General features: G+C 44.9%; 2 non-coding genes across 2 annotated transcripts; both read right to left on the reverse strand.

The window, feature by feature from the left end:
- Positions 1 to 2,269: 2,269 nt before the first annotated feature.
- On the reverse strand, positions 2,270 to 2,376 carry LOC112082574. Its single transcript, XR_002897241.1, has one exon. It is a non-coding gene; the product is annotated as a small nucleolar RNA R71 (small nucleolar RNA).
- A 6,317-nt stretch (positions 2,377 to 8,693) lies between these two features.
- LOC112082618 lies at positions 8,694 to 8,800 on the reverse strand. The gene has a single exon (XR_002897283.1). It is a non-coding gene; the product is annotated as a small nucleolar RNA R71 (small nucleolar RNA).
- Positions 8,801 to 24,352: the final 15,552 nt, after the last annotated feature.

Below are 24,352 nucleotides of genomic sequence, written 5' to 3' on the forward strand. Positions count from 1 at the left end.
GTTTTTTAAAAAAATATTGTTGTACTAAAATGTTTGTTGCACCTTTTTTTCTCAAGTGTATAATTTTATCATCTTTAGATATTTTTATTTTCATAAAATGTATTCAAGACAGCATACATTTTTTTTATTTCTTATGCAATTAAAGAATTATTTGCAATATTAGTGATATATCATGGTTTTTATGGTTTTTAACCATGGTATAAGTCCTATTTATAGAGTCTTTTTAGTGTCTTTCGAGTTTTTTGGAGTCTTTTCAGATCATAGGTACGTTTGGAGCTTAACTGAAGACTTTGGAGTACTTTGGAGCTTAATCAGGATCAAATTCGTCAAGTATGAATTTTGTGCTTTAGTGTCGCTCGACACCATGGAGAGTGACGCTCGACACTTGTTGCAGAAATAAGGAAAACGTGATTTTGTTTCCTGTTTGAAGAAGGAGTTGGGCCCAAAAGTCTCCAATAATTACAAGGAAGCCCAAAACGTGTTTTTAAGTTATAAATAGGGTTTTTAGCCACCATATATCGATACCTTAGATTTTCTGAGAGAGAACTTTTGTTTTTGAGAGCTTTTGGGGAGACAAGTCTAAAACTCTGTTCCGGAGAGAGAAGATTTCGAACCCCTGTTTATTAATCTATTTACTGTTTTCTGCAATCTATTCATTCATGTTTATTGCTTTAATCTTCATGTCTGAGTAGTTTGCTTGTTAGGTTTAGGGTTCTCTTAAAGGATTTCATTGGATGTTGGATTGATTGATTAGTTAGGGTTCATAATCTATTTAGTTCTTCACCATAGGTTATTCTTAAAGCTAATTCTGGACTGGCCACCTAGAACTTAGATCTTAGGTTAATTGATTGACACAGAAGTGTAATTGAATAACTGGAAAGAACCTAGGGTGAGAAAAGTAGCTATTCGCAAAGGAATTTGGTTTAGATACTTTGTGAACATATCGAACTTGAGCATTAAAGCTGGTTTATGTCTTTAGGATTTGCAAAGGAATTTGGAATTCTAGGATTTAGACTTAGATAATTCTCGCAACGGAAGTTGGTTAATTATAATTTCGTGATTTGAGTTCAAGAACTGTACTTAAACCTGAACCCTGACTAATCGATTGATCTGCATGCATTGATTTCCTGAGAAACGCCCTAGACCTAATCTCCATCCATCTGAATCTTACAAACCGTTTTTATTGCTGCTTAGTCTAATTCTGTTGCATTGCTATTTATTTACAATATTTCTGCTTAGCGTAATTCGATCTCTATAAGGTTTATTGAGTGATCTCTCGTCTCTGTGGTTCGACCCCTACATACTACAACTGCACATCTGTGCTCTTGCAGAGTAGCTTAGGGATTAAACTTTGAGCAGATCAAGTTTTGGCGCCGTTGCCGGGGACTTGATTTCGCCATTGAACCTAGTTTTTGAGTTTCGACTAAGTTTTTCGACTTAGTGTCGAGCGACACCACTTGTGGTGTCGCTCGACACCTTTCTTTTTATAACCTAGTTTACTTATTTCGTTTTCTCTCTTTGTTTTTGGTGTTTCAGGTTTATGCATACTCGTGGAACCAGAAGCAACAAGGACGTCCCGCTAGTGAATTTGAGCAACGAAGAGCTAGCTGAGTTAGAGTGAACGAACAGGAAAGCAAGAGATCCGGCAATGATGGAAAACGCCAATGGACTTGTTCGTGATGATGATGGAATCTGGAGAGACCGAGAGGGTCATGTGTGCAATGCGAGAGGCCAAAGGCTTGATGGAGGTGGTAACATCATTCCACCAGCACCTTTGCCAGTGGATGTTGTTGACCAGAATCCACCACCTGCACCGCGTGGGAATGCTGTGATCGTTCCACTACAGAGGAACATTCCAGAGGATCGGAATGTGAGGGAACCTGCACCTGCAGCTGGACGTGGACGAACACTTGGAGACTACAACAGGTCTGAGCAGTTCTATGCAAATCGTTCTGCGATTCGCGCCCCTGCGTTTCAAAGAAACGATTTTGAGCTGAAGCCTGTGTACTACACTCTTGTGGGTCAGCATCCTTTCCATGGCCACTCTCATGAGCACCCTATGGATCACATCGAGAGGTTTGAGGACTTGGTCACCAGCATCAAATACAATGGAGTGTCTAATGATTTCCTCCTCTGCAAGCTGTTTCCTTACTCTCTTGCTGGAGAAGCAGCTAACTGGTTGAAGCAGTTGGAGCCAGGATCACTCACTACTTGGGAAGAGACCAGGAATGCTTTCCTGCACAACTTCTTCAACGATGCTAGGTCTGAGGAGTTGAGGACGAAAACTTCGACTTTCTCTCAGGAACCTACTGAAGCGTTCAAAGCTTCTTGGGTGCGATTCAAATCGTACCAGCGAGATTGCCCTCATCATGGCTTCAGCAATGTGCAGTTGCTGGGTATCTTCTTCAGAGGTATCGACTGGAGGTATCAGATGGCACTTGATGCAGCAAGCAATGGTAACTTCAACACCAGATACCCAGAAGAAGCTGTTGAGCTCATCGAAAATTTGGCATCCAGCAATAGCACCAAGAATGCAGATCTAGAGCGAAAGAAGCAAGCTGGGAACATGGATAGATCGCAGATCGCTGAAGTGAAGGCTAAACTTGACTCTGTGCACAGCCTTTTAGTGGGTAAGAAGTCTGTCAGATTCGCACAGGAGGTGGAGAGTTTCAGACCTGAGGATGCAGCTGAGGAAGAGGATGTCAACTTTGTCAGTGGATCAGGATTTCAGGGTCAGAGGTTTGGTAATCAGCAAGGTAACAGAAGCTACAGTGGAAATTACAGTGGAAACAATCAGAGGAGTACCTTCAACAGTAATCATAACTTCTCTGGTTACACGCCTAAGCCTCAGTACCAGAAACCTTTTTCCAACAACAGTTTTTCCAGAAACTACAGCACTCCTTCATCTCAACCTCAAAATCCTGACAATGAGATGAAGTCTATGCTGGAACAGATTCTGGAAGGTCAGCAGAAGCTCACCGTGGACTTTAATGGGAAGATGGATGCTCTCTACCTCGATCTGAATGGAAAAATCGAAGCTCTAAACACCCATGTCAAGCAGCTCGATACGCAGGTAGCCCAAACTGCAGGTTCTGTTCAAAGGCAAGAGGGTTTTCTTCCTGGGAAGACTGACACCAATCCAAGGCATCACTGCAGTGCTATCACATTGAGGAGTGGTAAAAATCTGAGTTCTGAGCCCAAGAAGACGCCTCCTGCACCTGAAGTCGTGGATTTAGAAGATTCTGAAGCAGTTCCTGAGATTGCAGAGCCGGTGACGAGCGACACCACAACTGGTGTCGCGCGTCACCAATTGCAGAGCGAAGCTGTTGATGCTCCAAATCCGAAATCTGCAGAGGGGAAGGTCTACAAACCTAAAGTTCCTTACCCAAGGAGCCCTAGGAAGTCCAAGCAAGAGCTTGATGATGCACGATGCAAAGCGTTGATGGAAAAGCTTGTGATAGAGATCCCTTTGGTTGATGCTGTAAAAATCACTCCTGTTATCAGACGTTATGTGAAGCGAATGGTGACCAATAATCTCAGCCATGAACAAAGAGTGATGATGATTTCTGAATAAGTCAGTGCAGTGATTCAGAACCGAATTCCAGAGAAGCTGTCTGATCCAGGAAGCTTTGTCTTGGATTGCTCTATCTTCACAGAGAGATTTAAGAGATCGCTGTGTGATCTGGGTTCAAGTGTTAACCTCATGCCTTATTCGGTAGCTGTCAATCTCGGCATGACTGATTTCAAGCCAACAAGGATCTCCCTCATCCTAGCTGATCGTTCGACAAGGATACCTGAAGGGGTGTTAGAAGATGTTCCAATCAAGGTTGGAGACTGCATAATACCGACTGACTTTGTGGTTCTGGAGTATGGAGAGGAGCCTAAGGACCCTCTTATCCTTGGGAGACCTTTTCTAACTACAGCAGGTGCTATCATCGATGTCAGGAAAGGCAGGATTGCTCTGAATGTTGGAGATCTGGTGATGAACTTTGACATGGACAAGCTGATGAAGAAGCCCACAATCGATGGTCAGACCTTCTATGTCGACACTCTCACAGAGTTCGCTGAGGAATTTCTCCATGAGATGCTGCCTACAGACCCACTTGAGAGAGCTTCGACCACATCTGCATCTGAGGCTGAACACTTGGACGAAATTTCAGCATCTTACTCGAAGATGTTGGACTCTAGCGAGCATGTGATGCAGCTAGCATCGCAGATTGAACAGCTTGAGACTCCTGCAAAGGTGAAACAGTTATCCGACTGGAGTGAGGAGAAAGCCCCCAAGATTGAGTTCAAACAACTCCCTGCAGGACTAAGGTACGCATTCCTGGGCTCTAATTCTACTTATCCAGTCATTATCAACTCTTCTTTGAACAATGCTGAGGTTACCTTACTACTGAGCAAGCTGCGCAAGCATCGCAAAGCTTTTGGCTATTCTCTTGATGATATTTCAGGTATCTCACCAGACTTGTGCATGCACCGAATCCACCTGGAGGATGAGTCGAAGTCGTCGATCGAGCACCAGCGCAGGCTGAACCCTAACCTGAAAGACGTCGTCAAAAAGGAGATCATGAAGTTGCTGGAAGCTGGAATCATCTATCCAATTTCAGATAGTGCCTGGGTGAGTCCTGTGCACGTGGTTCCCAAGAAAGGAGGGGTTACAGTTGTGAAGAATGACAAGGATGAGCTGATTCCGACGCGCACAGTGACTGGACACAGGATGTGCATCGATTACAGGAAGCTGAATGCAGCGACCAGGAAAGATCACTTCCCATTGCCCTTTATTGATCAGATGCTGGAGAGACTTGCAAGCCATCCCTACTACTGCTTCCTCGATGGGTACTCAGGATTTTTCCAGATCCCTATCCACCCAGATGATCAGGAGAAGACCACCTTTACATGTCCATACGGCACTTTCGCATATCGCAGAATGCCCTTTGGACTTTGTAATGCTCCTGCGACATTTCAGAGATGTATGATGTCCATCTTCACTGACATGATTGAGGATTTCATGGAGGTCTTTATGGATGATTTCTCAGTTTACGGATCATCTTTTAAAGACTGTCTGGATAATCTCTGCAAAGTTCTGGCTCGCTGTGAAGAGAAACACTTGGTCCTTAACTGGGAAAAGTGTCACTTTATGGTCAGAGATGGGATTGTGCTTGGGCACAAGGTTTCTGCAGCTGGCATCGAAGTGGATCGCGCGAAGATTGACGTCATGACGAGCTTGCCACCACCTGATTCTGCGAAATCGGTTAGAAGCTTTCTGGGTCATGCAGGATTCTATCGTCGCTTCATCAAGGACTTCAGAAAGATTGCACGTTGATATGTCTATATTTTACATCATTTAGAGTGCATTTTAGAGTCCTCATCATGTGTTTTCCCATGTAAATTGAGTCTTTAGGCATGAAAATAGGATTTAGGGCTTGCATTAGGTCCCAAAGAGTTTTGCATGTTTTGAAGTCCTTATCAGGTGCTTTGGGAGTCATTTGGAGCCTAAGAAGAGGAGCAGAGAAGAAGACGGTGAAGAAAAAGGTCAAAAATGGTGAAAACCGCTTGGAGGAATTTCTCGGCCAAATCGCGTACCGGACGGACAGAAACCTCGGCCAAAATCCTTACCGATCGTTCAACCTCGACCAAAAAGCTTACCGATCGCTCAGCACCGACCAAAGTCCGTACCGATCGACCAAAGTCAGCCTGGGTCGAAGATCAGGTGTAAATACCGCGGGTTGAGTTTTTGGCCGAGGCGAAGGAATTTTTACGACCAAAAAGCTTACCGCGGTACACAGCCCTCGGCCATTTTCCTTACCGCGGGAAGCTTTTCTCGACCAAAATTTGTCCTTGTCCGCGCGTTTCAAAGATCAGCAATCCGGGGAACCTTCCGGTCCGAACCAGTTGGCGGGGTCTTCAGCAAAGTTGGAGATAATCAAACAAAGATCCCAGAACAGTTGGAATCATCCAATTCGGACCAGTGGGGAGAAAGATACAGCTTCCGGAAGATGCACCAACATTACGCGCATCCGAGAACCGAACGGTGGAGTACAAAGATCACGGCGGACGGAACCTTTCCGGACCGAACCAGCTTGCCCGGTCTTCATCAAAGTTTGAGATCTTTGAAAGACCTTTTCAGAACGGTTGGGATCGCTAAATTCGGACGAGTGGTTTGAAAGATAAAGTCTCCGGAGTTCACATCGGTCCAAACAGCTTATTCCCCGGTGATTCCAATGCGGTTCAAAGATGTGAAATCCAGGAAGCCTTCCACTTCCCAAGCTCCGACGGTTTCTTCACCAAAGTTCGAGCTTATTGAGTCATCTTGACTATGGAACTGGTCTCAGAGCATTTGGAGTCGTGGGTTGAAAGTTACTGTTTCCGGGAGGTGACATGGTCGATACGAACCCAAATATGTTGCGGTACGCGCTAAGTGTTTTCTCAGGGCTCGGCATCATTACCTCGACATCGGCCAAGTCAAGGCTCATATTTTGGGAGTATTCTGAACTAGGCCTCGTGCTGACGCCTCGGCACGTTGGAATCAAGGCATGCACACGTAAGAAATGAAGCTGGAAACGACTAAGTGTCGAACGTGCACCTCGGCGCAATGACCCCGGCGTGCATGCCGGCCCCTGTTCTCCCGAACCCCTCGACGTCCAAGCGCCTTGGCATTTCATGCCGAGGTCCATTGTCACAAGCCCAGAATCAAGAACAAAGCTGCTCAAGAACACACACGTGAAGATGGATCAAAGACTAGGGTTCATGCATGTTCTTGACGTGTTCTTCACGAGATCTTCATTTGGATCTGGACTCACGTGCGCTCCTCGACATGAAGACCTCGGCTTCACTCTCCGACACACCGTGGCACTCACCCATCAGCCCAAGAACGCGGTTCAGTACCCGGTTTGTTCCGGGCTGACCCGCGACACTTTACCTTTGCTATATATACATTTTGAGACTAAAAACCTAATCATCTTATCTCTTATCTGTTTTTAGCTTTAAGAACTTGCCTCTTTGGTGAAACTTGTTGATTCTAATCCGATATCTCGTTTTTGCATGAAAAATCTTGTTCTTTCTTTATTTCTTTTATCATCTAACATTAAACTCCTCATCATGACCAGCTACACGTCTTGCAAAGGACTTAGTGAGCTCGTTATGATTAGTGAGTAGTCGTTTAAGCGGCTTTAGATGAGTAGATTAGGGTGCTTTCAAGGTAGATTAGTGGGTTTAGGTGTCTAGTCTTGCATGTTTCATTCTTTAACCGACGAGATCTCTAGGCTGGATCCAAGCACATCACTTGAGGTTCAGATCTGAGACATATCTCGCATCAAAAGTGTTTGTAGAAATGTCTGAACCACTCGGTTAAGGGTTTAAGAGTCTTTCATCGCGAGAGTGATAGTTTGTTCTCTTAAATGACATTTTTGAACTGATTCTTATTGCTGATTGATTCGATGCTTCTCAAAAGACATTTTTGGTATGAAGGAGATCAGTTTAGATGCTTAATACTTTCATGAGAAGATTAACATGCCTTGAGTTCAAAGTTAAATGAAACCGCTTGATGTTTTGATTCATTAACCAACTAGTTGAACTTGGAAGCACCCGAGTCAAGTATCTCGTCTAAAGTCCCTTGCTTAATTGCATATTATCATCATCTGAATCGTTGAGTTATTATTTGCATCCTGTCTCTGTTTAGATCTAATCATTTGCTTTACCTTTCATGCTTAGTCGTTTGTTACTTAGCTTAGTTCGAAACCTTCACCTTTTGTCTTGACTTAAATGAACAAACATCATAGTCTAGTGTCTCGTTGACTTGTCTGGATTGATACCTCTTTGTGCTACTTCGACAAAGGGGATTGATAGCCCTGAGACATAAAAAGTTATATCTATCAATTGGCGCCGTTGCCAACTTGTCGGAGCATTAGTCTCTTGTTTGTTCTTGAGTTCAAGATTTTACCTTTCTTTGTTTTACTCACTTCTTTGCAAGTTCTTGTGTTGCTTTCAGGTGCATGAAAACCAGGTCTCGGAGCACAGAACCGCCTCTACCGTACGACGACAACATCAACCGAATTGAGAGGCGAACTCGCGAGAGGGAACGGCATTTTGAACGACTTGGAATGGCAGAACAACAAAGGATCGAGCAACAGGCTCACGAAGCCGAACACCAGGCTCATGCTAATCAAGCGCAGGCAGGCAGGAATGAACAACAAGCTTATGTTAACCAACAACATGCTCAGAGGAACGAAAGGCTTGCTCAGCAAAACCAACAACAAGCTAATAGAAACGAGCAACAAGCCCACCATGTTCATCCGCCACCACCACAAGCTCAGAGACAACCTCCTCCGGTCTTTGTTGGAGAGAACGACCGAGCTAATGCGCACCAATACCGAGCTGGGATTCAAGCTCCACCGGTTCAAAACAACAACTTTGAAGTTAAAGCTTCCCTACTCAACATGGTGCAGAACTCAAAGTTCCACGGTCTAGCCGGAGAAGACCCTCTTGAGCATCTAGATCAGTTTGATCGGGTTTGCGACCTAACTAAGATCAATGGTGTCTCGGAAGATAGCTTCAAGCTACGCTTGTTCCCATTCAGCCTCGGTGATAAAGCTCACCAGTGGGAAAAGAACCTCCCGAGGGGTTCTATACAAACCTGGGAGCAGTGTAAACTGGCGTTCTTATCAAAGTTCTTTTCCACATCACGCACGGCTAAGCTCAGAAACCAAATCTCAAGCTTCACGCAGCACAACAACGAGAGCTTTAGCGAAGCTTGGGAACGGTTTAGAAGCTATACTAACCAATGCCCACACCACGGCTTCTCAGAGGCATCCCTCTTGAGTACTTTATACCGAGGTGCACTCCCCAAGATCAGAAACCAACTCGATACAGCTTCAAATGGAAATTTTCTTGGGAAGGAGATCAATGCGGCAATGGAACTAGTCGAGAACCTAGCCATGTCTAATGATACTTATGGCGACGACTTTGATAGAGCAAACCGTACAGAGGGCTCTGGAGAAGAACAGCGTATGAAAAAGGATATCAGAGAGCTTCAGAGCAAGCTTGACAAAGTTCTGATGGCGACTCAAAAGCCAATACACTTTGTAGGCGAGTTTGATGAGCAAGGGCCAAGTTTTGATAATGTAAACGAAGATGGTCTAACTCAAGAGGAGCTGAACTACATAGGGAACCAGCAGAGGTATCAGCGGTTCAACAACTACAACAGTAACCCAAACCTCTCATACAGAAACCCAAATGTAGCTAACCCTCACGATCAAGTCTACCCTGCTCCGCAACAACAACAAAGCTACGCTCAAAAGGCTCCTTATCAGAATACATTCCAGCCCAAGCAACAGTTTAGTGGGCAACAGCACGGCTACACTCAACAAAATCAGGCAGCTCAGGGTAACAACTTCACCAGCCAACCGCAGCATCACAAGTTTCCACCAGGGTTCAATCCGCAGCCGATGGGTCCTCAGCGACAGCATCAGGGAACGGGTCAGAATCAGATGGGAAACGACGTCTGTGTGATATTACAGCAACTGTTACAGGGTCAACAAAGAGTTGAGAGCCAGCACGCGACAATGCAGCAAGATATCAGAGAGCTTAAGCAGAATCAAGCCTCTACATCATCCCGAGGCCCGGCTTTACCAGGTAAACCGGAGCCAAACCCCAAGGAGTATGTGAACGCCATTACATTAAGAAGTGGTAAAGAACTACAAGCTCCAACGCCTAAGACTACGCTCATTGAGGCCAATGAGCAATCAGAGGGGGAGGCAGCCTCAGGTGATGCGTGTAAAGAAGCGGATTTTGAGAAAGAACCGATCAAGGACAAAGGAAAAGAGGTGGAAAAGACAACTGAGCTTGAAAAGCCATACGTTCCACCACCACCTTATCAACCCAAGATACCGTTCCCAGGGCGTTTCAAGAAGAAAATCTTAGACAAAGCCAAAGCGGTCTTTGAGAAACACTTGGAGAACACGCAACTCACCTTACCCATTATAGATGCTTTCTTAGCTATACCACAGCTCGGGAAGTTTCTAAAAGATGCGATCCTCAACAAGAAAAAGGAGCTCCAGGGTATGGTAATACTGAGCCATGAATGCAGCGCCATAATACAAAAGAGGTCTATACCAAGGAAGCTATCCGATCCGGGCAGCTTTACCTTACCGTGTGCTTTAGGTCACTTGAAGTTCTCAAACTGCTTGTGTGATCTAGGAGCTTCTGTGAGCTTAATGCCATACACGGTGGCGAAGAGATTGGGATACAAAAGTTACAAGCCGGCCAAGATTTCTCTTATACTAGCTGATAGATCGGTTCGCTTACCGGTGGGTTTGCTTGAGGATTTACCTTTAAGGATCGGTGAGATAGAAATCCCCACGGACTTCATAGTTCTTGAGATGGACGAGGAACCATTGGACCCTATCATCTTGGGCCGACCGTTCCTAGCGACCGCAGGAGCCATTATAGATGTGAGAGGAGGAATGATTGAACTACACATCGGTTCCGAGCATATGAAGTTCAATGTGAAAGAGATGATGAAGAAACCGACTATTGGAGGTCAGGTTTTCTATGTGGAAGTGATGGAGGAGCTAGCTGATGAGCTCCTGGAAGAGTTGAACGCAGAGGATCCGTTACAAGTGGTCCTTACACGTGAACAAAGCGAGCACGGGTACTTGAACGAGGAAAGCGAGGTGTACAAGCAACTTTTGGACCAACCGAAGGAACTTGGAGCTGAGGCTAGGTTCTTGGAGCTCAGAAAGAGTGGCCTCGACATTTTAGACAGCGAGGGGTCCATGGAAACAGAGGAGACACCTCGGGATATCATGGCCGTGGCAACTCATATCGAGGCCGATGATAATCCGCGCGAGAACAAGGAAAAAGCCGAGGAAGCTGTTCCGGGCCAATGTAGCTTTGATACCGATTGGAATGAGGCAGACGCTCCCCCTGTTGAGCTCAAGCCTCTACCAACAGGGCTCAGGTATGCGTTCTTAGGCTTGAACTCCACTTTCCCTGTGATCATAAACGATAGTTTGCTTGAACATGAAGAACGTGCATTGCTTAATGAAATCAAGAAATTCAGGAAAGCAATAGGGTATTCCTTGGCCGACATAAGAGGAATCTCTCCTGATGTATGCACTCACCGGATCCACCTGGAGGACCAAGCCATGTCCTCTATTGAGCACCAACGTCGCCTTAACCCGAACCTCAAAGAGGTGGTTAAGAAGGAGATACTAAAGCTCCTTGAGGCAGGGATCATATATCCAATCTCTGACTCTCGGTGGGTATCCCCTGTGCACGTTGTGCCCAAGAAAGGTGGTATCACGGTGGTAAAAAATGATAAGGATGAACTCATAGCCCAAAGAACTATAACCGGCCATCGCATGTGCATTGACTATAGGAAATTGAATTCTGCATCAAGAAAAGATCATTTCCCTTTACCATTCATTGATCAAATGCTTGAACGATTAGCCAATCATCCTTACTTCTGTTTTCTCGATGGATACTCTGGATTCTTCCAAATACCAATAGATCCAAGAGACCAAGAGAAAACGACATTCACTTGCCCTTATGGCACTTATGCTTATAGGAGAATGCCTTTCGGTTTGTGTAATGCACCAGCCACTTTTCAAAGATGCATGATGCACATTTTCTCTGATCTAATTGAAGAGAAAGTTGAGGTGTTTATGGATGATTTCTCCGTATACGGTTCCTCTTTCTCTGAATGTCTTGCTAATCTTTCTCAGGTTCTAAAGAGATGTGAGGAGCATAGGCTTGTATTGAACTGGGAGAAGTGTCATTTCATGGTACAAGAAGGCATTGTCTTGGGGCACAAGGTATCAGAGAAGGGAATTGAGGTGGACAAGGCCAAAATCGAGGTAATGGTGAACCTACAAGCTCCGAATTCTGTAAAAGGGATAAGAAGCTTTCTTGGGCACGCTGGGTTCTATAGGCGGTTCATTAAGGATTTCTCCAAGATAGCTAGGCCTTTAACTAGGCTATTGTGCAAAGAGGTGGAGTTTATCTTTGATGAAGAGTGTGAGGAAGCGTTTAAGCGGATCAAGGAGGCTTTGATCAGTGCACCAATTGTACAAGCTCCCGATTGGTCTTTACCTTTCGAAGTGATGACTGATGCATCTGACTATGCCGTGGGAGCTGTCTTGGGGCAGAAGAAAGATAAGAAACTCCATGTGATTTATTATGCCAGCCGCACCTTGGACTCAGCTCAAGAAAAGTATGCAACCACCGAGAAGGAAATGCTCGCCATTGTGTTTGCATTTGACAAATTCAGGAGTTATCTAGTGGGATCAAAGGTCACGGTCTACACTGATCACGCGGCCTTGAGGTACTTGATGTCTAAGAAAGACGCTAAGCCGAGGCTTTTGAGATGGGTCCTATTGCTCCAAGAGTTCGACATGGAGATACTTGACAAGAAAGGCATAGAAAACGGGGCCGCAGATCATCTCTCAAGGCTGAGGATTGAAGAAAAGGTCCCCATAGACGATGCTTTACCTGAGGAACATCTCATGCTGGTACGGTCTTACTTAGAGGTGGAAGAGGCCAACACGATCAAGGAAAGAAGCCTCCCATGGTTCGCGGATCTTGTGAACTACCTATCTTGCGGTTTAGAGCCACCGGATCTTGATGCCTATCAGAGGAAAAAGTTCTTTAGAGATGTGATGAGATATCATTGGGATGAGCCGTATCTTTACGTGCTTAACAAGGACCATCTCTATAGGCGATGCTTGGCCGAAGAAGAGATCCATCCGGTGCTACAAGAATGCCACGGTTCAGCATACGGTGGTCACCTAGGTGCATTCAAGACGGTTGCCAAGATTTTGCAAAGCGGCTTCTGGTGGCCGACTATGTTCAAGGACGCTCAAGATATGGTATCGAGATGCGAGGCTTGTCAAAGGCACGGTAACGTATCCAAGAGGAATGAGATGCCCCAAAACCCAATCCTTGAGGTCGAGGTCTTCGACTGTTGGGGCATTGACTTCATGGGTCCCTTTGTGAGTTCATACGGAAATCAGTACATCCTTGTCGCGGTGGACTATGTGAGTAAGTGGGTCGAGGCTGTTGCATCCCCAACCAACGATTCGAAAGTGGTGGTAAAGCTTTTCAAAAGTATCATTTTCCCACGGTTTGGAGTTCCAAGAGTAGTAATCAGTGATGGGGGTAGCCACTTTATCAATAAGACTCTTGAGAGTCTTTTAAGGAAGCATGGAGTAAAGCACAAGGTGGCCACACCTTATCATCCGCAGACTAGTGGTCAAGTGGAGGTCTCTAACCGACAGATAAAGGCTATTTTAGAAAGAACCGTGAGCTCATCTAGGAAGGATTGGAGCAAGAAACTTGATGATGCTTTGTGGGCTTACAGAACCGCGTACAAGACCCCCATTGGAACCTCACCGTTTAACTTGCTCTATGGGAAAAGCTGTCATCTACCGGTTGAGTTGGAATACAAAGCATTGTGGGCAGTGAAACTTCTGAACTTTGACATCAAGACTGCACAAGAGAAGAGGGTTCTACAGCTTCATGAGCTTGAGGAAATCAGGTTGGATGCTTTTGAGAGCTCTAAGATCTACAAGGAAAGGACCAAGGCGCTTCATGACAAGAAGATACACAAGAGAGAGTTCAAAAAAGGAGACCAAGTTCTGCTGTTTAACTCGAAACTCAAGCTATTCCCTGGGAAGTTGAGATCCAGATGGTCCGGTCCATTCGAAATTCTTGAAGTAAGGCCTTATGGAGCGGTTGTTTTGAAAGGAAAAGATGGACAAGGCTTTGTAGTAAACGGTCAGAGGGTAAAACACTACCTGGCATCAGAAACAAGAGAGGGAGCTACCTCAGTTCCTCTTCTTGAACCAGAATCAGCCTGAAAAGGTATGGAAAGTCAAACTTAGTGACGATAAACAAAGTGCTCTTGGGAGACACCCCAAGCTTATCCTTGTAAATATTTCGTTTTTCATCTTCTTTTTCTTTTTACTTGAAGCTTTTTGAAGGGTTTGTTAAGTGTTTCAGGAGTTAGATGGTGAATCTTGATGATGAGAATAAGAAAAAAAGCTCGAAAATGACACGGCCTGATGAATTAAGTCCTAGAGTGTACGTAGCCTCGGTATCGACCCTTGGTATATACATACCGCGGTCACCTTTTACCGAGTAATAGCTTGAGAACCACAGCTAAACTCCTCGACTTAATTTCACCATGGCCGTGCTTAAGAAGTTATGAGGTGAGATGACTAAGTGTGGAAGAGACCCACGGTGTAAACACCTCGGTATGATTATACCGAGGGGCAAAGTTCACTTCAAACGGTCTAAAACCTCGATCGAGGCCGCGACCAGTTTTCACCAAGGCAGGACCGTTTAAACCCCCAGCACCAAGTGTTCTCGGCATGATACCCTCGTGGTGGAGCACACCGAGGTGCCCAGTTCAAGAATGGTCAAAAACATGAACACTTGGGACACTTAAGTCAAAGAAGAGGGTTTGCGCGACCTGGGAGAAACACTTGATGGCCGCGGAGAAATTCTGGTTAACTTGAGCAAATGACACTCGGCATGATGCCCTCGGGGTGGAACAAGTCGAGGCCGCTCAAGAAAACACGAGAAAAATCACTCTAGTCCGTACGGCCCACGTCATCCCCCTTGTCGCGCCATTTGGAAGCCTTTGCGCGGTAATTTGAATTTAAACGCCCGGTCAAAGCTGTTTTTGGCGCGGGTCAACGGTCTCAGCTGGAGGAGAAGGGGGGACCAGTCCCACTACAGTCCAAGCGCCAGCTGGAAAGCGCGACACCGCCCATACCAGCCTCCATCCCGAGCCATTAACCGAGAGTTCGCCTTCTTCCCTCTTTTCTCTGCATTTCACGAACATATCTCTCTCATTTCTCATCCATTTCTTGTGATTCCAAGCGTTCTAGACTCATTAGGGTGTTGTCTATTCATCATAAGCATTCCACTAAACTTGAATCTTGGATTCCCAAAGGTATTTGCATCTTAAAGAACTCATCTTTTTCCTTCATTCTTTGCGAGCTTTATTGTTTGTGAAATGTGGAATCGATTCTTTTAGAACATGTCGGCCTTTGGGAACAATTTTAAAAATTCCATCAAGATAGATAACATAAGAAAAACCGGTCTTTGCTCTGAAAATCACTTGTTCTTGAGTTTTTAAAATTCTTGAGAAAATGCGCTTGGAATCGGTCTTAATGATGATTTGTGTACTTGAGCTGAAGTGTCTTGATAACTTGTCTCTAATCGGTTGTTCTGGCTTGTTCTTACTTCTCTCTTTGATGTATGACAAAGCTATAACTATGATCTTGTTAGAGAAAAGCTCTGTCTTTGCTATCTTCAGAAACCTGTGCTTGTCGTTGTACTTGATTCTAACGGTTTCTTTGAGGATCTGTCTTGCAGATGACCGGCGACCGAGCTGTTCCCACTCATGAGACGAACAAAAATGAGGTCCAGAGGAGGAGCACGAAAGGGAAAGCCGTGGCCGTAGCACGCAATGGTGGAACAAGCAAGAAACCCTCCGTGAGATCCGATGGTGAGCCAGCCGCCAAGCGAGCAAGGAACGCCGAGCTCACTCTGGTTCCAACCCTTGAACCAAAAAGGAATGGGGAGCAGGCAGCCACTGAGATCGATGGTGAGGAGCTGAGAGCCATAGTTCCCCATGTACCCGACCATGCCAAGAAAGCCAAGAAGGAACCAAAGACCGAGCCCGAGGAAGAACACTTCCCGACTACTGAGGAGTACTTGGACCACTTTAACTCTATACGAGTAGCTCAAGGTCGGTTCCCTGATATGGAGCTGTTGAAGAAGCTTGAGATACTCGATGATGTTACACTCATCTTTCAAAACATGGGCTTGGCCGAATTCTTCATGATGAGCGATGTTGCTTACGAGGGGATCACACAACAGTTTCTTGCCACTTTGGAGGTTGTCATCTACCCCAAGAGAGATCCCAAGCCTCTACATGGCAAAGGATTCGGACACATAGAGTTTGACATAGAAGGCGTGCACTACAAGGTCAGTTTCAAGGAGCTTGATGAGATATTTGGATTTGAAAGGAATGGAAGCTCGCTTGACAAGTTTGTGTACCCTCGTGATGAGTTGGCCGCGTTGTGGGAAACGATATCTTTTGGGCCTTACTTGGGAGGCAAAAGCAAGACAAGCTGCATCAGGAACCCTGCAATCAGATACACCAACCGGGTCCTGGCCTCTACGTTCTTCTCTACATACAACCCTGGTGTCATTCACACGGCAGAGCTTGAATTGTTAGGACTTGGACTTAAGCCGCTCATCACTCAAATGAAGAACAAAAAGGAGTACCAAGGGCCAATGCATGTACCGTCTTTAGGAGCGTTCTTTGCGATCCAAATGCTCACCTATAGACACAATGTGTGGTGTGACAGAAAGAAGAAGGGAGCAAGGAGGCTTCAGAACGGTTGGATTGTCACTACAATTTTGAGAGCTCAAGGGTTCATATTCCCTGATTCACCATCAAGGCCGAATCTCATTGATGAGCAATACCTAAGTAAAAGCGGTTTCTTTGGAGGCAAGTCAGGGGATAGATGGGTTTACAACTTCACGCTGATGCACAGGGACGGTACACAAGTTCTACTGCCTAACCGAGGCCTCACCATGCTTGATAAGCAGTGTAACATCTCCTTCTATGTCCTCAAGGATCAGTTGTACAACCCCTCTCTCGGCCCACCAATGCGCAAGTGCACCAAGACCATACCTAACAAACCTCAAAACAAGAACGGCCCGGCCGGATGTGAGAATGAAGAAGAACGGCACCCTGAGAGAAGGATGGGAGCAGGCCGATATCATTTTGATCCATACGTGTGGGTGATATGTTCATAATTTGCATCATTTAGGTTGCATAAATCATTCCAAATCATGTTTTATTTCATGTATTTTAGGTCCCTAGGGTTTGTTTTAGAACTTAGGAGATGCATTAGGTCCCAATGAGTCTTTGCATGTTTTGAGTGTCTATCAGGTGATTATGGAGCTGAAAAGATGAATCCAGGAGGTGGAATGGTGAGCAGAGCTTGAAAAAGTGGAAAACTTGAGTCTATGGAGGTTATCGGCCATTCTCGCTGGCCAGGAAGGTTTTACCGGCCATTTTCATGTACCGCGGGAAGCTTTACCGGCCATTTTCACGTACCGCGAATTAAGTATATCGGCCAAAATCTCCGGGTGCGAACGAGTCTCAGAAATCACCTGTCCGGGGAGCCTTCCGGTCCGATTCAGATGGCGGGTCCTTCATAGAAGTTGGAGAGAATTGAAGCACGGTCTCATAGCAATTGGAATCGTAGAATTCGGACGCGTGAGCAGAGAGATAAGCTCGTCGGAAGAAACCCCTGTCTCGCAGGTATTCCGGACCGAGCAGATCAGTTCTGAAGGATGCGAAGGACGGTGCACTTCCAGGCCGATTCAGCTTCCGGGTCCTTCATGAGAATCAGAGACATTTGAGTTTTCTTTCCAGAACGTCCAAGAGCATTCAATTCGGATCTATGAGCAGGAAGATACGGCCTCCGGAATGGACACATGTCTAGACGCCTCTCTCTGGTCGTATACATGCACTGCAAAGATGTGCCCTCCAGGAAGCCTTCCACCTCCCAAGCACTGAAACTTCCTTCACAAAAGTTGGAGATAAATGAGTCCTCTGTCTTCTGCAACCGAAATCATTCAATTCGGACAAGTATCACAGGAGTTACACTCTCCGGAATGCGAAGTGATCTAAGCTGCTCTGGATGCTGCGAGATGGTCTTGCGACTTGGTTAACCCGCAGGCCTGAAGATGAACACCTGAATGCTGATGCTGCGAGTTGAAATGTGCGGGTAAACTATCACTGGAAGAGGTCTGGAGCTCCCGAGCAAGAGAAATGCTAAGTCCACAATCGTGCGACTTAGGCATGCGAGTCATCCGCGCCTGGATCTATGCCGCACGATCACTCGGAATTCACTCCGACTTGAGCCTGCGACCTAAGTGCAATAGAGACCAACCCGCACAGTTTCTACATCCCCCAGAAACCGGCTCAGCCCTGCGAGTTGGAGAGGAAGGAGACCATGCCGCAGAAACACTCGCAATTTACTCCTAGATAGGCGTGCGGCTCCGACAAGGTGATTCAAGCCTCACAAGACAAGTCTTCATCTACTGCGACTTAGGTGTGCGGCCTGGGACATACTGAACCGACCCGCAGCTTTTCCCACTTTATCCATTAAAGCCGGGTCAGGACCCGGTTTGTTCCGGGCTGACCCGGTTCGTTTTTAAGAAGGTATAAATACTTTTTAGGGTTTTTTGGGGGAGAACTAAGTTTTATTCCCTTTGTCTCTTGCCTTTTTGGTGAAAAGACTCCATTAAGAAGAGAAATATCTTTATTTGAGTGTTTAATCAAGAGAGTTTAAGGAGATCTGGGTGTTTAAAGCTGTTTTCTTTTGAATCTATCATCTCCATCTCCATTTCTCATCATTAATCATGCTAATCTACTCAACTTGCAAAAGTTTAAGAGAGATTAGTATGATTAGTGAGTAGTCACCTTAATGAGGTTCTAGATGTGTAGGTTAGGGTGCTAAAGTGTTAGATTAGGAGTGCTTAGGGCTAGATTCATTGATTCATCTCTCTAAACAGCTGTTCTCTATGCTAAATCCTTGATAATCACTTGAGATCTAGATTCTGGGAATTTCATGCACCAAAAGTGTTTGATGAAATTCCTGAAAGAGTTGTGTTAGAGGTTTAAGTAATTTTTCATCATGGGAATGATTTGTTAAATGCTTGAATGATCATTAAGAGCTGTTTGTTAATGCATATTGATTCATGTTTCACAAATGGGAATTTGGTTTGAAAATGGATTAGTATAGGGGTTAATACCTTCATGAGAGGATTAACCTAGATTAGAGTTCTTAATCATTTGAATCATGTCTCATCATTGTCATTAGCATTTCTAGTTTAACACCAAGGCACCCTAACCAACTATCATGTCTAGAATCTCATGCCTCCATCATATCATATTCACATCATTTGTCATTGTCATTTGTCTTTAAACCTGTTTATGTTTATAGTTGTCTCTAGATTAATCAAAACCTATTCTTGTTTGCTTGAATTAAGAACTTGATCATATAGCTTAGTGTCTAACACCACATCTGGATTGATAAACCTCTTTGTACTACATTGACAAGGGGATTGATAGCCCTGAGACCCTTAAAAGTCTTATCTATCAGTGGGGTGAGCCTGAATACCACACCAAGAAGCTGTATTTGCGAGTGAACACTCTCCAAAAGTGGTGTAAGTGGCAAGACAAGACCATTCATGCTTTGGTGGACTGTGTAAGGCACCTAAAGAAGAAGGTAAAGCAGCTCACACGGCCATCTTCTCCGGACAAGAACTCAGCAACCTCAACCGCACCGGTTACACAAGAGGAGGTTGGGGAAAGCTCAAACGCAAGGAACCCGGAGTTTCCACCAGGCAAAGAGGATTGGATCAACCCTGCCTTGGCATTCTTACCTGAACCCTCGGATAGCAGCCCGCCACGTCAGTCCACACCCTCCTGCTCAACATCAAATCCCTCGTACTACTTGGGATCAGACCTCTCTGACTAAGGTATCGACTTCAAACCCTGTACATATGCATCTTGTGTATATCATTCTGCATTCGTTTAGTTTGTCTTTTTACTTCTCTCACACGCTTCTATAACACACGGGACTGTGTTGTTTAAGTGTGGGGGAGGAGCTTTGTGTTTTCTGATCTTGTTTTCTTTGTTCTTATTTGACTTTTGCATTCTTGAGTCTCATCTAGCTTTGTACATATGGCAAAACCGCATCATTCTAGTTGCATCTCGCATTTTAAGATCGAGTCTAGGTTGCATCATGTAGGATTGCATCAGTGCAAGGAGCAATGATAGATTTTTTCCTAGAGAGTAAATCACTCGAGAACTTGAACTAAATATGCTTGTGAAACTCATTCTGTGCTTGTAAAGCTTGAAACGATTTGAATCCGAGAAGCAAGTCTAAATTACACTCAACTCTAACTAAGTGATAACCCTGAACTTGAATTGTAAATATCTTTTGATGCATTGCTTGAATTGGCTTGTGGATACCGATATACATACTTGAGCTAGAATCATTGTTTTTACCACTCTCTTTCCTTAGCTCAAGTAGCTGAATCCGCATCATGGATCGGTTCCCTCACCTTGAACCCAACTTTCTTTCTAGCCAATGTTTGTGTGTGAATTGTAAGGCCACCTTGGACCGAACTTAGCAGAAAGTGTTAGGTTTAGAGCGACAAGGGCATGTCTCACTGAGTGTTATGTTCCAACATCAAGGAACTAAGAGTATTGGCGAGAAATAAGTGTGGGGGAAAAGATCTATTGGTGAGTGGAAAAAGGTGAGCTGAGAGAAAAAGAGAGAGTGGAAATAGCTAGGGGAATGGAAGAAAAAGAATCGAGTCTTGAATTTGAAAAGAAGAGCTCTGTTGTTCTAAAAAGAAAAGTATAGTCTCTGAAATGAAAAGAAGCCAAAAAGGCTCAAGTGTTCTAAAGAGAAAAGAAAAGAGGTAATCGCTGTAAAAGAAAAGAGCTGTGTGAATAGGTAAACACCAAGACTTGGAAATCAAAACAAAAGTGAGTCCCCTAGTGAAAAGAAAGCAATTGAGAGAGTGAGGATCTTGAGAGGGTGAGCAAGTGAGAAAAGCTTTGAGTGGAGTGTGGGGTGTGATGAGTCTTGCCCTTGTATGCATCGGTTGCTTTTTACCTTTAGCATTCTGCCAAAGTTTGGTCGTTCATTGAGTGATCCCATTGTTGCATTACACCCGCTTGAATATTGATGAGATCATTTTTGTCTCATGACCTTACCCTAGCCAAGCCAGCCTATTTGAACATTGCATCATTTGATTCACCGGTTACGAGCTTAATGAATGTGAAAGAGTTGAATGTGATAATGACTTGTGGAGATTCTGTGCTTTAATTATAGAATATCTGAGTATGGCTTTACGTTGCATATTTGAGCATGAATCCAAGTTCTCTTTGTGATCACTTCTCTCTAAAAAGGAAATATGAGCTCCATCTGCATTACAACCTCTTTCTCTCATTTGTTCTCTTCGCTTGAGGACAAGCAAAGGACAAGTGTGGGGGAGTTGATATGTCTATATTTTACATCATTTAGAGTGCATTTTAGAGTCCTCATCATGTGTTTTCCCATGTAAATTGAGTCTTTAGGCATGAAAATAGGATTTAGGGCTTGCATTAGGTCCCAAAGAGTTTTGCATGTTTTGAAGTCCTTATCAGGTGCTTTGGGAGTCATTTGGAGCCTAAGAAGAGGAGCAGAGAAGAAGACGGTGAAGAAAAAGGTCAAAAATGGTGAAAACCGCTTGGAGGAATTTCTCGGCCAAATCGCGTACCGGACGGACAGAAACCTCGGCCAAAATCCTTACCGATCGTTCAACCTCGACCAAAAAGCTTACCGATCGCTCAGCACCGACCAAAGTCCGTACCGATCGACCAAAGTCAGCCTGGGTCGAAGATCAGGTGTAAATACCGCGGGTTGAGTTTTTGGCCGAGGCGAAGGAATTTTTACGACCAAAAAGCTTACCGCGGTACACAGCCCTCGGCCATTTTCCTTACCGCGGGAAGCTTTTCTCGACCAAAATTTGTCCTTGTCCGCGCGTTTCAAAGATCAGCAATCCGGGGAACCTTCCGGTCCGAACCAGTTGGCGGGGTCTTCAGCAAAGTTGGAGATAATCAAACAAATATCCCAGAACAGTTGGAATCATCCAATTCGGACCAGTGGGGAGAAAGATACAGCTTCCGGAAGATGCACCAACATTACGCGCATCCGAGAACCGAACGGTGGAGTACAAAGATCACGGCGGACGGAACCTTTCCGGACCGAACCAGCTTGCCCGGTCTTCATCAAAGTTTGAGATCTTTGAAAGACCTTTTCAGAACGGTTGGGATCGCTAAATTCGGACGAGTGGTTTGAAAGATAAAGTCTCCGGAGTTCACATCGGTCCAAACAGCTTATTCCCCGGTGATTCCAATGCGGTTCAAAGATGTGAAATCCAGGAAGCCTTCCACTTCCCAAGCTCCGACGGTTTCTTCACCAAAGTTCGAGCTTATTGAGTCATCTTGACTATGGAACTGGTCTCAGAGCATTTGGAGTCGTGGGTTGAAAGTTACTGTTTCCGGGAGGTGACATGGTCGATACGAACCCAAATATGTTGCGGTACGCGCTAAGTGTTTTCTCAGGGCTCGGCATCATTACCTCGACATCGGCCAAGTCAAGGCTCATATTTTGGGAGTATTCTGAACTAGGCCTCGTGCTGACGCCTCGGCACGTTGGAATCAAGGCATGCACACGTAAGAAATGAAGCTGGAAACGACTAAGTGTCGAACGTGCACCTCGGCGCAATGACCCCGGCGTGCATGCCGGCCCCTGTTCGCTCAAACCCCTCGACTACCAAGCGCCTCGGCATTTCATGCCGAGGTCCATTGTCACGAACCCAGAATCAAGAACAAAGCTGCCCAAGAACACACACGTGAAGATGGATCAAAGACTAGGGTTCATGCATGTTCTTGACGTGTTCTTCACGAGATCTTCATTTGGATCTGGACTCACGTGCGCTCCTCGACATGAAGACCTCGGCTTCACTCTCCGACACACCGTGGCACTCACCCATCAGCCCAAGAACGCGGTTCAGTACCCGGTTTGTTCCGGGCTGACCCGCGACACTTTACCTTTGCTATATATACATTTTGAGACTAAAAACCTAATCATCTCATCTCTTATCTGTTTTTAGCTTTAAGAACTTGCCTCTTTGGTGAAACTTGATGATTCTAATCCGATATCTCGTTTTTGCATGAAAAATCTTGTTCTTTCTTTATTTCTTTTATCATCTAACATTAAACTCCTCATCATGACCAGCTACACGTCTTGCAAAGGACTTAGTGAGCTCGTTATGATTAGTGAGTAGTCGTTTAAGCGGCTTTAGATGAGTAGATTAGGGTGCTTTCAAGGTAGATTAGTGGGTTTAGGTGTCTAGTCTTGCATGTTTCATTCTTTAACCGACGAGATCTCTAGGCTGGATCCAAGCACATCACTTGAGGTTCAGATCTGAGACATATCTCGCATCAAAAGTGTTTGTAGAAATGTCTGAACCACTCGGTTAAGGGTTTAAGAGTCTTTCATCGCGAGAGTGATAGTTTGTTCTCTTAAATGACATTTTTGAACTGATTCTTATTGCTGATTGATTCGATGCTTCTCAAAAGACATTTTTGGTATGAAGGAGGATCAATTTAGATGCTTAATACTTTCATGAGAAGATTAACATGCCTTGAGTTCAAAATTAAATGAAACCGCTTGATGTTTTGATTCATTAACCAACTAGTTGAACTTGGAAGCACCCGAGTCAAGTATCTCGTCTAAAGTCCCTTGCTTTATTGCATATTATCATCATCTGAATTGTTGAGCTATTATTTGCATCCTGTCTCTGTTTAGATCTAATCATTTGCTTTACCTTTCATGCTTAATCGTTAGTCACTTAGCTTAGTTCGAAACCTTCACCTTTTGTCTTGACTTAAATGAACAAACATCATAGTCTAGTGTCTCGTTGACTTGTCTGGATTGATACCTCTTTGTGCTACTTCGACAAAGGGGATTGATAGCCCTGAGACATAAAAAGTTATATCTATCACACGTCCTCTTACTGCTCTGCTATGCAAGGATGCTAAGTTTGAGTTCTCAGATGAGTGTCTTGCTGCGTTCCAACAGATCAAACATGCTCTGATAAGCGCCCCTATCGTACAACCTCCTGACTGGAATTTGCGTTTTGAGGTGATGTGTTTAGCTTCATGCAGTCTACTATGCCAGTCGAACTCTGGATGATGCTCAAAGGAATTATGCTACTACTGAGAAGGAGCTGTTGGCTGTGGTCTTTGCTTTTGAGATATTTCGACCATACCTTGTGGGATCGAAGGTGATTGTGCACACAGATCATTCTGCACTCAAATACTTGATGCAGAAGAAGGATGCAAAGCCGAGAATACTGCGATGGGTGTTACTCCTTCAAGAGTTCGAAATTGAGGTCAAGGACAAGAAGGGTGTTGAGAATGGTGTGGCAGACCATCTCTCACGCATCAGGGTTGAAGACGACATACCCATAGACGATTTCCTGCCAGAAGAGAATGTATACTATGTGGAAACCGAGTTCCAGAGCAGGTTTGACGAAGAATTGCAGGCTTTTCGAATTGGAGAAACGTTAGTGTCTGTTGGAGGTGAAAACCGCACCCTGGTTTTCTCCGGTACAAACTGAGATCGGCGAACCGTAAGCCCGGTTTACGAAGGGATGTACCGAGAGAAGATGGGCCGAGCGAAGATGGGCC

The sequence above is a fragment of the Eutrema salsugineum genome, unplaced genomic scaffold (assembly GCF_000478725.1).
Source record: "Eutrema salsugineum unplaced genomic scaffold, Eutsalg1_0 scaffold_1, whole genome shotgun sequence".
Classification (NCBI taxonomy): Eukaryota; Viridiplantae; Streptophyta; class Magnoliopsida; order Brassicales; family Brassicaceae; genus Eutrema; species Eutrema salsugineum.